The sequence below is a fragment of the Ips typographus genome, linkage group LG12 (assembly GCF_016097725.1).
Source record: "Ips typographus isolate SLU linkage group LG12, UJ_Ityp_2.0, whole genome shotgun sequence".
Lineage (NCBI taxonomy): Eukaryota > Metazoa > Arthropoda > Insecta > Coleoptera > Curculionidae > Ips > Ips typographus.
Genome location: NC_138433.1, coordinates 7,162,570 through 7,175,599, shown reverse-complemented (window position 1 = coordinate 7,175,599; position 13,030 = coordinate 7,162,570). Strand labels below are relative to the sequence as shown.

The window sequence follows — 13,030 nt, the reverse complement described above, 5'->3', positions numbered from 1 at the left end:
GAAGAACCTAACAAAGGGAGGTAAGTTGGAACGGCAACTTAAGCTGCGCGCCCACACTATTTCCTTTGCTAGGGCTGATCTAGGGTGTGGCACTTGGTCACCTACTGCTCCACGATACGTTACACAATAGGCATACCCAGACTAACCCAGAGATCAGTCAGTGACCTCCCTCTGGGGAAGACCCCAGAGTTCGGTAATCTGTACGTGCTTTTGGTGCAGTATTTATACCCACATCATGACCCCAATTCGCCAATATTGCTGACACAAACATTGTACTGGGGGAGACCGGGGCAACTTAGGGTAACGGCACCTAGTGTAATCTTTATGTTACATGCCCCTCCCCTAGAAAGTGTTCGCCCCGAACACTAAAAGCGAAACTTATACATAAAGTCTACATATACTAATGTTAATCTTAAATGCTATAGGGTGTATAAAAGTGGTGGAACAAGTCCTTTATTTCTTCACCAGATTACAGCTTAATATAGTCCTATTCTTAATGCTTGCGAGAGATAGGGGTGTACTTTAAAATATCACAAATGTTACATTGGATCACCTTTCAACCTTGCTGTTGCGTCTATCTTATTGCCTTCCTTATTAAGCGAAATTCCGTAAATTGCTCATTGTACCCTTCTTTGGCACCATCGTCTAAGTGGAAACGCTTCACCTAGGCTTCATCTCATCGGAGTGCCTTCTCTTGGCACTGTATTCTCTAAGCGGAAAACTTCATCGCTTAGCTTCATTTCTTCATATTCTGTCCTTTTGCGTGCTCCTTTAGCACACCTATCCTTGGACATGTATATTTCTTCCTAATTAACGTGAGCCCATCTGGAGATGCTTCTTCAGCTCGACTTATTAAAGACTTCGGGTGCACACGGGTGTAAGTAGAACCGTCGTGGCGGGACCCATCTGAAGATGTCGGCTTCTCCAAGACATAAGGCTAGTTCGCTTTTCAACAAGGCTGTAGCAGTTGATCGATAGACGCAACAAGGTTGCCAGGTTGACCCTAAAAAAAATAAAACAAGATTCCAATCATTACTTTGTTTGCCATACATCTCTTAAAACATAAATAAAATCATTATGTAAACCAGTACACTTTGTTGTTGTAACCTAGAACTTCATAATTGCACGAATTTGCTAGGTCATCACATACCTACACTTAGGTCAGGGATCGCGACACTGGCCTAGAAATCAAGATATTGTAAATAAATAATTGCGCTAACTATTGCGCTAAGGGTTGGTTGAGGGGGAAGAATACACATGATTCCACGGGTAACCCTCTTTTATTAAGCTATAGTGCAGAAGGAACACGGGGGGCGACGCTTTAACGGGGATGAATGAACCCTAGACTTAGGTCCGAGGGCATTCACCGAGCCGGCAAAGACGTGAAGAACCTAACAAAGGGAGGTAAGTTGGAACGGCAACTTAAGCTGCGCGCCCACACTATTTGCTTTGCTAGGGCTGATCTAGGGTGTGGCACTTGGTCACCTACTGCTCCACGATACGTTACACAATAGGCATATCCAGACTAACCCAGAGATCAGTCAGTGACCTCCCTCTGGGGAAGACCCCAGAGTTCGGTAATCTGTACGTGCTTTTGGTGCAGTATTTATACCCACATCATGACCCCAATTCGCCAATATTGCTGACACAAACATTGTACTGGGGGAGACCGGGGCAACTTAGGGTAACGGCACCTAGTGTGTCTTTATGTTACAATATTTTGACTAATTTAGGGAACGCCCAATATTTGTCATCTTTAGACATGTATTCAGGGTATTGGCAAGTGAAAGTAAACAACTTACCGCCTTTATAGCGCCAATCGGAGACATGTTAGCAACGATTCTCGGCAACGAAATCGGCAGTTCGTTTTTCCACCAATGGTCGCGCGTATTCACTTTACGCTTTCTACCGTTTGTTCTCCCGTCTAGCCTGCTCTTGCTATACTACTAGAAATATAAAATACAATTAAATAATTAAAAATGTATTATAGTAATTATTAAGTAATTATTGTGCATCATTCTAGGATTAAGTCAAAGATGCAAAGATAAGTTAATAAACTTAATTGGGGCTTGATAATTAAGGGTAGCAGGGGTTTCTTTTCGGTAAATCGTCTTGGTATACATGTAGCTATAATGTTCTGAAGAGAACTTTAAAAGGCCAACCCTTATAAAGGACGTACGGTGAATTAAATGAGCGGAGGTAAGAAAAATAAACCAAGTATTTTGTTTAAACATTTTTTAAGAGTGAGCGTTAATTAAATGCGAGGTGGTGGAAAAAGTAGAAACATTTTACAATTTAAATTGTTTTTAAGGGTTGAACATCGACCGTTGCTGGGGGTTTTTTTCACTAAATCGACTAAGGGGTAGATATACGAATAATATACTGTCAAAAACTCAGAAAGGCCGGGTACTTTAAGGGAGTGAGGGTTAATTAAATGCGAGGTGGTGGAAAAAGTAGAAACATTTTACAATTTAAATGGTTTCTAAGGGTTGAACATCGACCGTTGCTGGGTTTTTTTTTTTCACTAAATCGACTAAGGGTAGATATAGGAATAATATCCTGTCAAAAACTCAGAAAGGCCGGGTACTTTAAGGGAGTGAGGGTTAATTAAATGGGAAATGGTAAGAAAAATAAACCAAGTGTTTTGTTTAAACATTTTTTAAGGGTTGAAAATGGACCGTTGCTGGTTTTTTTTTACTAAATCGACTAAAGGTAGATATAGGAATAATATCCTGTCAAAAACTTAGAAAGGCCGGGTACTTTAAGGGAGTGAGGTTTAATTAAATGGGAAATGGTAAAAAAATAAACCAAGTATTTTGTTTAAACATTTTTTAAGGGTTGAAAATCGACCGTTGCTGGGGTTTTTTTTACTAAATCGACTAAGGGTAGATATAGGAATAATATCCTGTCAAAAACTCAGAAAGGCCGGGTAGTTTAAGGGAGTGAGGGTTAATTTCATGCGACGTGGTGGAAAAAGTAGAAACATTTTACAATTTAAATTGTTTTTAAGGGTTGAACATCGACCGTTGCTGGGAGTTTTTTTCACTAAATCGACTAAGGGTAGATATAGCAATAATATACTGTCACGAAGGATAATAAATCAAAGTTATTTCACTTGAAAGGAAACATTAAAAATGTGGAATGTTTATATTACTTGAGCGGAAACATTAAAATTGTGGAATGCGGTCGGAGTGCAACTGCAATTAAGATGCATTTGCTGAATTTGCGAAATAATGTGGAATGTTTTCCAAGTACCGATGGTCGAAGGTCGTCACGAGTTGTCGGCTAGACGAGGCCAGGTCTGGGAGTTTTGATTGGTGGAACCAGTGTCTGGAATGCTATAAAAAGGAAGTTGTACCCTAAAGAGGGGTTCAGTCAGTTCAGTCCAGTTCTGTCCAGTCAGTCCAGTTTTGCTGTGCACCACGTTGGTGATCGAACCGCAAATGTCAACTAGACATGTCCGTAACGCTCAAGTAAAGTTAATCGCGAACCGCGCTCCAAGTGACAAGCCTCTCTCCAAGATTCTGTCTTCTATAGAGATGTAAGTATGTTTATCGTACTTCTATGTTGTGTATTAATTTACGCCTGGTTTATTATGATTTTATTGGGAGTTAGTAACGTTTTCGTTGGGTTAGGAAACCTGTTATTTTACTAGTTAGTAAGTTAGGAGTTGTTAGGTTTAAGTACGTATTCAATAGAACTTGATGGTAAAGTTAACTGTGTTTTATTTTCACGCTGAAACGAGATCCCAGGCAAATAAGTTGAATTAAATTCAACACGTCACGCTAGTCGTGACAATACTGTCAAAAACTCAGAAAGGCCGGGTACTTTAAGGGAGTGAGGGTTAATTAAATGCGAGGTGGTGGAAAAAGTAGAAACATTTTACAATTTAAATTGTTTTTAAGGGTTGAAAATCGACCGTTGCTGGAGTTTTTTTTTGCTAAATCGACTTAGCAGTTCATTCAGACATTTTCAGTAATTATGGCTGTTGACTCATTTGCCATATCAATCATTATTGTATTTGTAATACCACTTATAAGAGTAACTAGATCCTTTATTTAATTTTGTTAACTATGACAACACTGCAGATATTTCGTAATTCAAGAAAATTTGACTTCTTCTTATATCAAAGGAGCGCCTACAATGATTATGGAACGCCGCGTGCCGGTGGCGGACGCACTTCTTTTTATGGAGTGTAGGATTATGATAATAAATTAGGCGAGTCACTTTTGTCTTCGCCTATTTTTATATTTTTTAAGGGTCGTTTTAACATGTAAATATAATCTCTTCAAACAGAAAAATTACAGTCATGTAATTCTCTTTTGCCTTGGTGTTGGTAATTCTAATTTCTTGGATATTTTACAAAGCTTTTACTTTGCTTGGAAAATCGTTATTTTTGCAACCAACTTTATAAAATTTGCCAGTTACTTTGGCACGGTTAAATACTTCACAGTTTATTCGCTTCTTGTACGTTGTTGTGCTAACTGGGAATTGCCTACTCGTTTCCCAAGTGTCCCAAGCGAGTTTTTTCCAAATTGTTCATCTAAGAAAACTGTTTCTTATTCGCAATGTATGTTTGAGTAGTAATAAATTACAGTTTAGCATAAAGAAATTTGAAAATATCACAAATTTGTAACTTATATCGGGTGTCCAGGAGAACACGGGGACATAACAGATTAACATTGAAAATCGTTTTTTTCTTGTGTCTGTACAGTTGAGTAATTATTGTAAAACTTTTTAAATTGAAGTCGTAGAGCGTCTATAGAACTATTAAACTGAACTGGTCATGTTGAGGGTTGTGATCATAATTTTGATTTATTATTAATTTTGGATTTTGTATGTACTTTCTACAAAATAATTGTAGTTTTATCATTCTTGAAAATGTATTAAAAAGCCAAATAGACTGAAAACAATCAAGATGCCTGTTTCTTGTCGACGGTAAAATTGCAATATTGAAATTTAAACTAAAAGTTTTTAGTTTTCCAACTAAATCATCCTTACAGAGGAATAAAAATAACCATATTAACCTCTCTTGCTTTTTCTGGACACCCGGTATGTGGTTTTACACAAATCAAGATAGATCGTTCTTATAGTGCGATGTTATTTTTTTTACAAAGTAACGAATTGTAAGCATTTGAATTTTTTAGGAATAGGATCAAGGAAGTCGAATTTCGACATTTTTGGGTTGCGTTCAATAGAGGAGAAATAAGTCCAGCGGCTGTACTTTCAGAGGTCGAGAGGGATTTATTTTCTTTTCACCCCGAGTATGCTCTGGTACACTGCGTGTCTGCCGACTTAAAAATGTCCAAGGGCATTGGACGAAAAATTAGGTAATTTTTGTGTTTGCTTTCTCTTATTTTTGTAGATACATTATTGCAGTTTTAACAACAGTTTAGTACATTTTCGTGTAATTTACGGATGTGACCAGTAATTTTTATTTTTTTTGGTTTTTACTACAGGGTGAAATTGAAAAACTGTACTTTTTTATAGACATCCTCTGTATCTTACGTATTTTTAGATTATTCGATAAAGGTAAAATGGATACTTAACGCTGATAATTTCATAATTCAGTCATCCGTTTTTAAATTATGACAAAAACGAATGTTTTTTTAAGTGGAACACCACTCGTCTATGTTGTTATATCAATTATATTCTGGAAGTCAAAGTTTAAAATTTTTAGAAATGTTCAATTTCATTCGATGAATGCTTTCAGATTATTGAGATTTTTTTAAAATTTCATATAAGAAATTTAGAAAAAAACAACCGTTTTTTGTTTACTTTTAACGCAAAAACAAATGCATTAGTATTATAATTATTGATGAGATTAGGTCATGATGTTAAAACAATTTTTTTTCATAATTCTCATTGTAATCAGTAAGCTAAAAGGCAAACATTTTACTTGAATAAAACTTGAAGTATTTTTTTATAATAAAAAAGGTGCGCACTACACATATATACGTTTTCTGTATATGCTCACTAACAGTAACAGCTTTTTTGTGGTAGTATTGAGCGCTTTTTTTGGTTTGAGTAAAACGACAAAATGTATCAGAGACAATATGAAAGGTGGGTTTATAAAATCAATAAAATAAAATAATTGTTGAAAGTTCCTGTTTGCTATGTCGTTGCGTTGCGTTTATAAAAAAAATAAATAATATATAAATAAGAGATAAGATAAAATAAGATAAGCTTGCGAACTTATTTTAACTTCCTTTTTTGTTTTTTTTTTGTTAACCTTAAACATTAATTTTGATTGGTTCTGTTTTGAATAAATTACAATTTTAAATCGGGAAGTCCTTCTGTGGTTTAAAGCAATTTATTTACTGGACTTAATTATACATAAATTATTATTTTGGAAATCACGCTAGAAGACATACAACTACCTGTACTTCTTTTAGGGATGGCATCAGCTGAGGTAATAATAAATATCTGGTAGTTTCTCTATAGTAATTTTTATTTTGTTCTGTAAACCCTTTTCAACCACGGCAGATCATTTATATTATTAAATTATTTTTATTTTATTGGTTTTATAAACCCACCTGAAGTCGAGTTGTTTTCGGCTGAATAAATGCCTGAATGTTTTATGTTTTATTTTATATTTTTAGGTCAAAATTTGGGGTTGGTGGTTTTACCCATGGGCCTCAGCAGGGCAAAGTGGGCTATGCATTTCTGCAGTTTACCAAGGGTTTCAAAATAATTAATTTGATCACAAAGCCCAAATATTTCCACAAACCTAAATATCTGTACTTATGGAAGGCATTGGTAGATTTACGGCAGTTAATCTTTTGAGCCATTCTACGTCTGTTGGGACTAAATTGGTCGCTGGATTTCACTCGTTCGTGGTCAATCTGTGCCAAATTGTATTATTTCGTCTCAAAACAGGCATAGATCGATTCCGCTGATGATCTAGTCTGCATATTTGTTACCTTTGAGCCATTCTACGTCTGTTGGGACCACATTGGATGCTGAATTTGGCTCGTTCGTGGTCAATCTGTGCCAAACTGTATTATTTCGTCTCAAAACCGGCATAGATCGATTCCGCTGATGTTCTAGTATACATATTTGTTACTTTTGAGCCATTCTACGTCTGTTGGGACTACATTGGACGCTGAATTTGGCTCGTTAGTGGTCAATCTGTGCTAAACTGTATTCTTTCGTCTCAAAACCGGCAAGGATCGATTCCGCTGTTGTTCTAGTCTGCATATTTGTTACTTTTGAGCCATTCTACGTCTGTTGGGACCACATTGGACGCTGAATTTGACTCTAAAAAATTGTTATGTCAAAAATAGCGTGTGGATTAGAAAAAAAAATTATAAAATCGTGAGATGCATGATTGCTTTCATTTTCTACCAGTGCCCTATGGAAATTATAATTTGTAAATTTTAGTTTTATTTGTATAAAGGAATAAACCAAATTCATTTATAAATATGGAGATCTCGATAACAGTAAGAGACATAGGGTTGGTTAATTTGAGGCAAAGCTGCCTTTTTTGATATTTTGCTATGCTAAATTTTAAACCGGAATAATATTGGACTCCAAATTTTGCAATTTCTTCGCAACATATATACATACATTTCTTACTGTTTTCAAGATTCCCATGCTTTACACATGAACTTGTTTCACACTATAATGTATTATTTATTTTTCTTTTTTGGGCTTCGCGTCAAAGGTCAATTTAATTGACAAAAAATCTTTCTCAGAATTCAAAATTACTAAGTATCAGGTTGTTTATTTATTATAAGTTATTGTTTGCTGTGTTCTGCTGTTTTTTATTTTTCAGATTTCTTGACGTTTTTCAGGTTCAAGACGAACTAAGTCAGTGGTCTTGTGTTGGGACGACTAGGTTAATGTTATTTTCTACTTAGTTAAAAAAAGTGCGAAATTCCATTTTCCCAACAAACCTTTTTGATGCGGTGAGACGCAAAGCCCAAAAATCGAAAATAAATGAATAACTCTCCTCAACCAACTTATAGAACATATCTCCAACAATTTATTATGTTTATATTTCAATAATATACAGGGTATCTTAGAAATAAGTACCGTAAATTTAGGGATAAACTGAGCTGGCCCAAATATGAAAAAAGTTAAAATATACGTGGATCCGAAAACTCTTCGTTTTCGAGATATAGAGAGTCAAAAACTCTAAAAAATACAAAACTATAAACTTCTGCAAAACCGTTTCATCAATTTAACTCAAACTTTGTGAGTAGTGAAGGTTGTTTATTTTCTATAATTTTATATATTTTTCAAATACATTTATTTGTTTTATTCTTTATTTATTAATACATGTATTTCTGAGACACACTGTATTTTTATATTTTATTAGGAAAATAAGTGTGTTTGTGTCATTTCATACAAATTTTTATTGAACAAATAGTTTTATAAAATGATGAGTCAATAGAGTCCGTTTGTGCCTGATTTTATGTACATTTGTAACTGGATTATATACATTTAAAAATAAAACAAATACCTACGATGTTTTCAATTTGTCAATGACGTTGAGAATTACTTTATTTTACTAGTACTATTAGGTCTACTAGTTTTTATTAGGTTAGGTTAGGTATTATTGTAACTCGTATTGGGTGTTTCAACCACGGAGTATAGCACTCATAACAAAAATAATTGTAAAGTAGGCGTCGTTACATAAGATGACAATGTAATAGAAAAGTTTGCCCTTACACTTTGACTCTTGCCATATACGCCCCACAAAAAAGACACCAACAGCGACAATTATACCTTCACTATAACACATGCAGGTATTAAAAACAAATAAAAAAAAACTAATTATGATCTAAACGAAATACTCGTAAATCGTAATATCTAATCTACAAAATCGTGCAGGGTTAACTTGCGTATTTCCAAATATCAAAAATGTAAATGCTAGAAAGTCGCTCTTATATTCGCTAACAAAACCAATTCAACCACTTTGTCAGATATATTCAGAGCAACTAAACTAAGCCTAAAAACGTTAAAACAAAAGCATACCCACAAGACGTGAGGAAAAGAAATAAATAATACGATATGACTCTTATTCTTTCTAGACAATTTTTATATAGGCTTTGCCAATTTTTCGGCGGTTTCCAACGACTTCGGCTTCTTATACGTCGGCTTACATCAAAGAACACCGTCGTGGCGGTGTCTGGATCTAATGTAAACAGACATCACGCGTGAAAATAGAAAACGCTGAGCCTTGCAACAAGCTCCTGGTCAAAGAAGGCAATGTTGCCAATACAAACGTACTTAACCACCAACTGAATTATCTTTCAAAAATGTTTTTTTTTTTACGATACATAAATAAAAAAATAAGAGTCGGGCTTTCCAAGGTCTTTCAAGAATGTGATAGCTACATGTATCCTACTTAGAGAAAAATCCTTAAAATTTTCATCACCGCTCATTTAATTCACCTTATGTCCCTTAAAAGGGTCGGTCTTAAAAGTCGGCCTTTCAAAGGTCTCTCCAGAATGTAATAGATATATGTACTCTAAGTCCTTTTAGTGAAAAAAAACCCCAGCCATGGTCGATTTTCAACCCTTAAATAATGTTTAAATAAAATATTTGATTTATTTTTCTTACCATTTCCCATTTAATTAACCCTCACTCCCTTTAAGTACCCGGCCTTTCTGAGTTTTTGACAGGATATTATTCCTATATCTACCCTTAGTGGATTTAGTGAAAAAAACCCACAGCAACGGTCGATGTTCAACCCTTAAAAACAATTTAAATTGTAAAATGATTCTACTTTTTCCACCACCTCGCATTTAATTAACCCTCACTCCTTTAAAGTACCCGGCCTTTCTGAGTTTTTGACAGGATATTATTCCTATATCTACCCTTAGTCGATTTAGTGAAAAAAAAAACCCAGCAACGGTCCATTTTCAACCCTTAAAAAATGTTTAAACAAAATACTTGGTTTATTTTTCTTACCATTTCCCATTTAATTAACCCTCACTCCCTTAAAGTACCCGGCCTTTCTGAGTTTTTAACAGGATATTATTCCTATATCTACCCTTAGTCGATTTAGTGATAAAAACCCCCAGCAACGGTCGATTTTCAACCGTTAAAAAATGTTTAAACAAAATACTTGGTTTATTTTTCTTACCTCCGCTCATTTAATTCACCGTACGTCCTTTATAACGGTTGGCCTTTTAAAGTTCTCTTCAGAACATTATAGCTGCATGTATACCAGGACGATTTACCGAAAAGAAACCCCTGCTACATTTAATTATCAAGCCCCAATTAAGTTTATTAACTTATCTTTGCATCTTTGACTTAATCCTAGAATGATGCACAATAATTACTTAATAATTAATATAATACATTTTTAATTATTTAATTGTATTTTATATTTCTACAGTAGTTATAGCAAGAGCAGGCTAGACGGGAGAACAAACGGTAGAAAGCGTAAAGTGAATACGCGCGACCACTGGTGGAAAAACAAACTGCCGATTTCGTTGCCGAAAATGTCTCCGGTAAGTTCCTACCATTATTTTGACAAGGTAATTTTCTAAAGAAGATATGTGGACGACATAATTTGTATTTTCAATGGCACTACGGTTGAAGTGCAAGATTCTTTAACTACATCAATAATTTGCATGGTTTGATCGTTTATCATTGGGCTATCAAATATTTTACCTTTTCTTGACATTCTCCTTTACAGATCAGTTGACCCCATAGAATTTTCAATCTACCACAAACCAACCAGCACTGAGTTTTTAATACCCTACAACTCCAATCATCCTTTTAACTTGTTTCAACATAGCATTAACACCGAACTTCCATAGATAAAATCAATAGCTTTCAATATTAACTTTCCAACCTTTTTAATAAATAGAATTTATTACAATCACTTTAACAAATACATTAACACAAATTTAATTGTACCTGACCAAAATAAAGAAACTAACATTTTCCCCATACCCTTTTTTGGTTTCACTGTTTCATTACAACTAAAAAACATTTTTATATGACACCACATTAATATCTGTTTTAAAGTCCAACACAATTCCAGGAATTTCCTATGCAATTTGAACGATCCCACCCCATTAATTCAGAGACCTAGGGTATATCAGTTGTCTTGTTGTATCCCATAGTGTACGGCATCATGTATAAATGGTCTCGCATGTATAAAGTAAGCTTCCTAATTCTATAATTGATATAATTTTGATTTTATTTGAATTCTGCTTAAAACTTTTAAGATTATTATTAATTAATTAACTTAAGTTGGTTCTTTACTTTTGCTTTTGGTTCCCTTTCTTTTAACCAAATGCTGCTCAAGAATGGTTAGACATTTTGAAAAGTATGTCATTACTTCACAAGTGGCCCGAAGCTTACTCATTAGAGACTGCCCGTACACATTTAATTGGAGCTGCACAACATTGGCTTGAGACCAGGAAAACTGATATACAAGGTTGGGAAGACTTTCAGTACCATTTTAGAAAAACGTTTTTTAGACAAGACAGTGTTACACAATTATGGAAGCAGATGACAGCAAGGACACAGAGTGCAGGTGAGAATGTCAGTTTATATTAAGCTTTTATTGTGTGATGTACTTACTTTTGTAATTAATCTTTCAGTGGCAAAAGGTCAATTTCCTGATTGTCTAAAGCTCGCAATTGTTATTCCACTTTTCAAGAAGGGTGATCCCAATGACTATTCAAATTACAGAGCAATTAGTTTGTTATCATGTGTTTCTAAAATTTTTGAACTTAACTTACGAAATCAAATGTTATCTTTCTTGCAGAAATATAATTTTTTCCACGCCTCTCAGCATAGATTTACACAGTCTAAAAGTACTGAGTCTGCACTATGCGATTTTCAAATTCGAATAGTTGATGCACTGGACAAAAACCTGTCGGTTGTTGGCCTTTTTGTGGACTTCTCGCGAGCTTTCGACCTGGTAAACCATGATATATTACTTGCAAAGTTGCACAGATGTGGTTTTCGTGGTAAAAGCTTTGACCTAATTTCCTCTTATCTGTGCAGCAGACGACAATATGTTACCATTAATAATAAACAGAGTAAATGCTCATTTTTGACTACCGGTGTTCCACAAGGGTCTATTATTGGACCTTTTCTCTTCTTGGTCTTTGCTAATGATTTATTAAACTTTATTGAGCAGGGTGCTTCTGATGTACGGGTCACAGCATATGCAGATGACACAAATATTCTGATAATTGATCGGAGTACTGACGCTGTAATTAAGAAAACAGAAATAATTTACGATCGAATTTGTTTATGGTCCCAAAAAAAATCACTTAAAGTTGAATATAAATAAAACTAATTTTGTTCATTTTTCTAATAACAGAAGCTCACTTGGAGAAATTGGTATTTTCGAGGGAAAGGATAATGCTTTATCTTCTTGCTCTACTTCGAAGATGTTGGGCATTACTTTTGATTGTGGCATGAATTGGCAGGATCATATAAATATACTTAGTGGTAGGCTGCGCAAAAGCTGTTATGCTCTTAAATTTATGGCCAATCACTTTAAAATTGATGTGCTCCTATCTCTGTATTATGCAAACTTTCATTCACACCTGCGTTATGGCATACTAAACTGGGGTATCAGTGCTCATGTGTCGCGAATATTTTTAGTTCAGAAGTACGCCATCAGGATAATGACTGGGATAGGTCCACGTCAGTCCTGTAGACCTATGTTTAAAAAACTTGGAATTCTTCCTTTGTCTTCTGTTTATATTTATCAAGTATGTGTTTTCGTGTTCAAAAATAAAACCAAGTTTGAAATTTATCGTACATCGCATTCACACAATACACGTAATAAGGACCAGTTGCTGCCGAATTATCACAGAACTGGGTTATACCAGAAAGGCATTTTCTTTAACGGGTGTAAGTTTTATAACCGCATTGACGATTCCATTAAAAATTCACCTAACGTCAATGTGTTTAAGTATAGATTAAAGCGGCTCTTACTTGAGAGAAACTGTTACAGTGTGGAAGAGTTTTTAGATGTAACGTAATTTATGTAGTTTTGTATTAAGTTTGTCAATTTGATGTATTCGCATTATTTGATGATTCT

General features: G+C 34.8%; 1 long non-coding RNA gene across 1 annotated transcript in view; it reads right to left on the bottom strand.

Moving 5' to 3' along the window:
- LOC145736755 (uncharacterized) overlaps positions 1-12,731 on the bottom strand; it is a 133,853-nt gene extending 121,122 nt beyond the window's left edge. The window contains exons 1-3 of the long non-coding RNA XR_014180095.1: positions 12,037-12,731; positions 11,712-11,971; positions 11,551-11,646 (exon numbers count right to left, since the gene is read on the bottom strand). This is a non-coding gene — a long non-coding RNA (uncharacterized LOC145736755). The remainder of the gene's footprint in view (positions 1-11,550; positions 11,647-11,711; positions 11,972-12,036) is intronic.
- Positions 12,732-13,030: the final 299 nt, after the last annotated feature.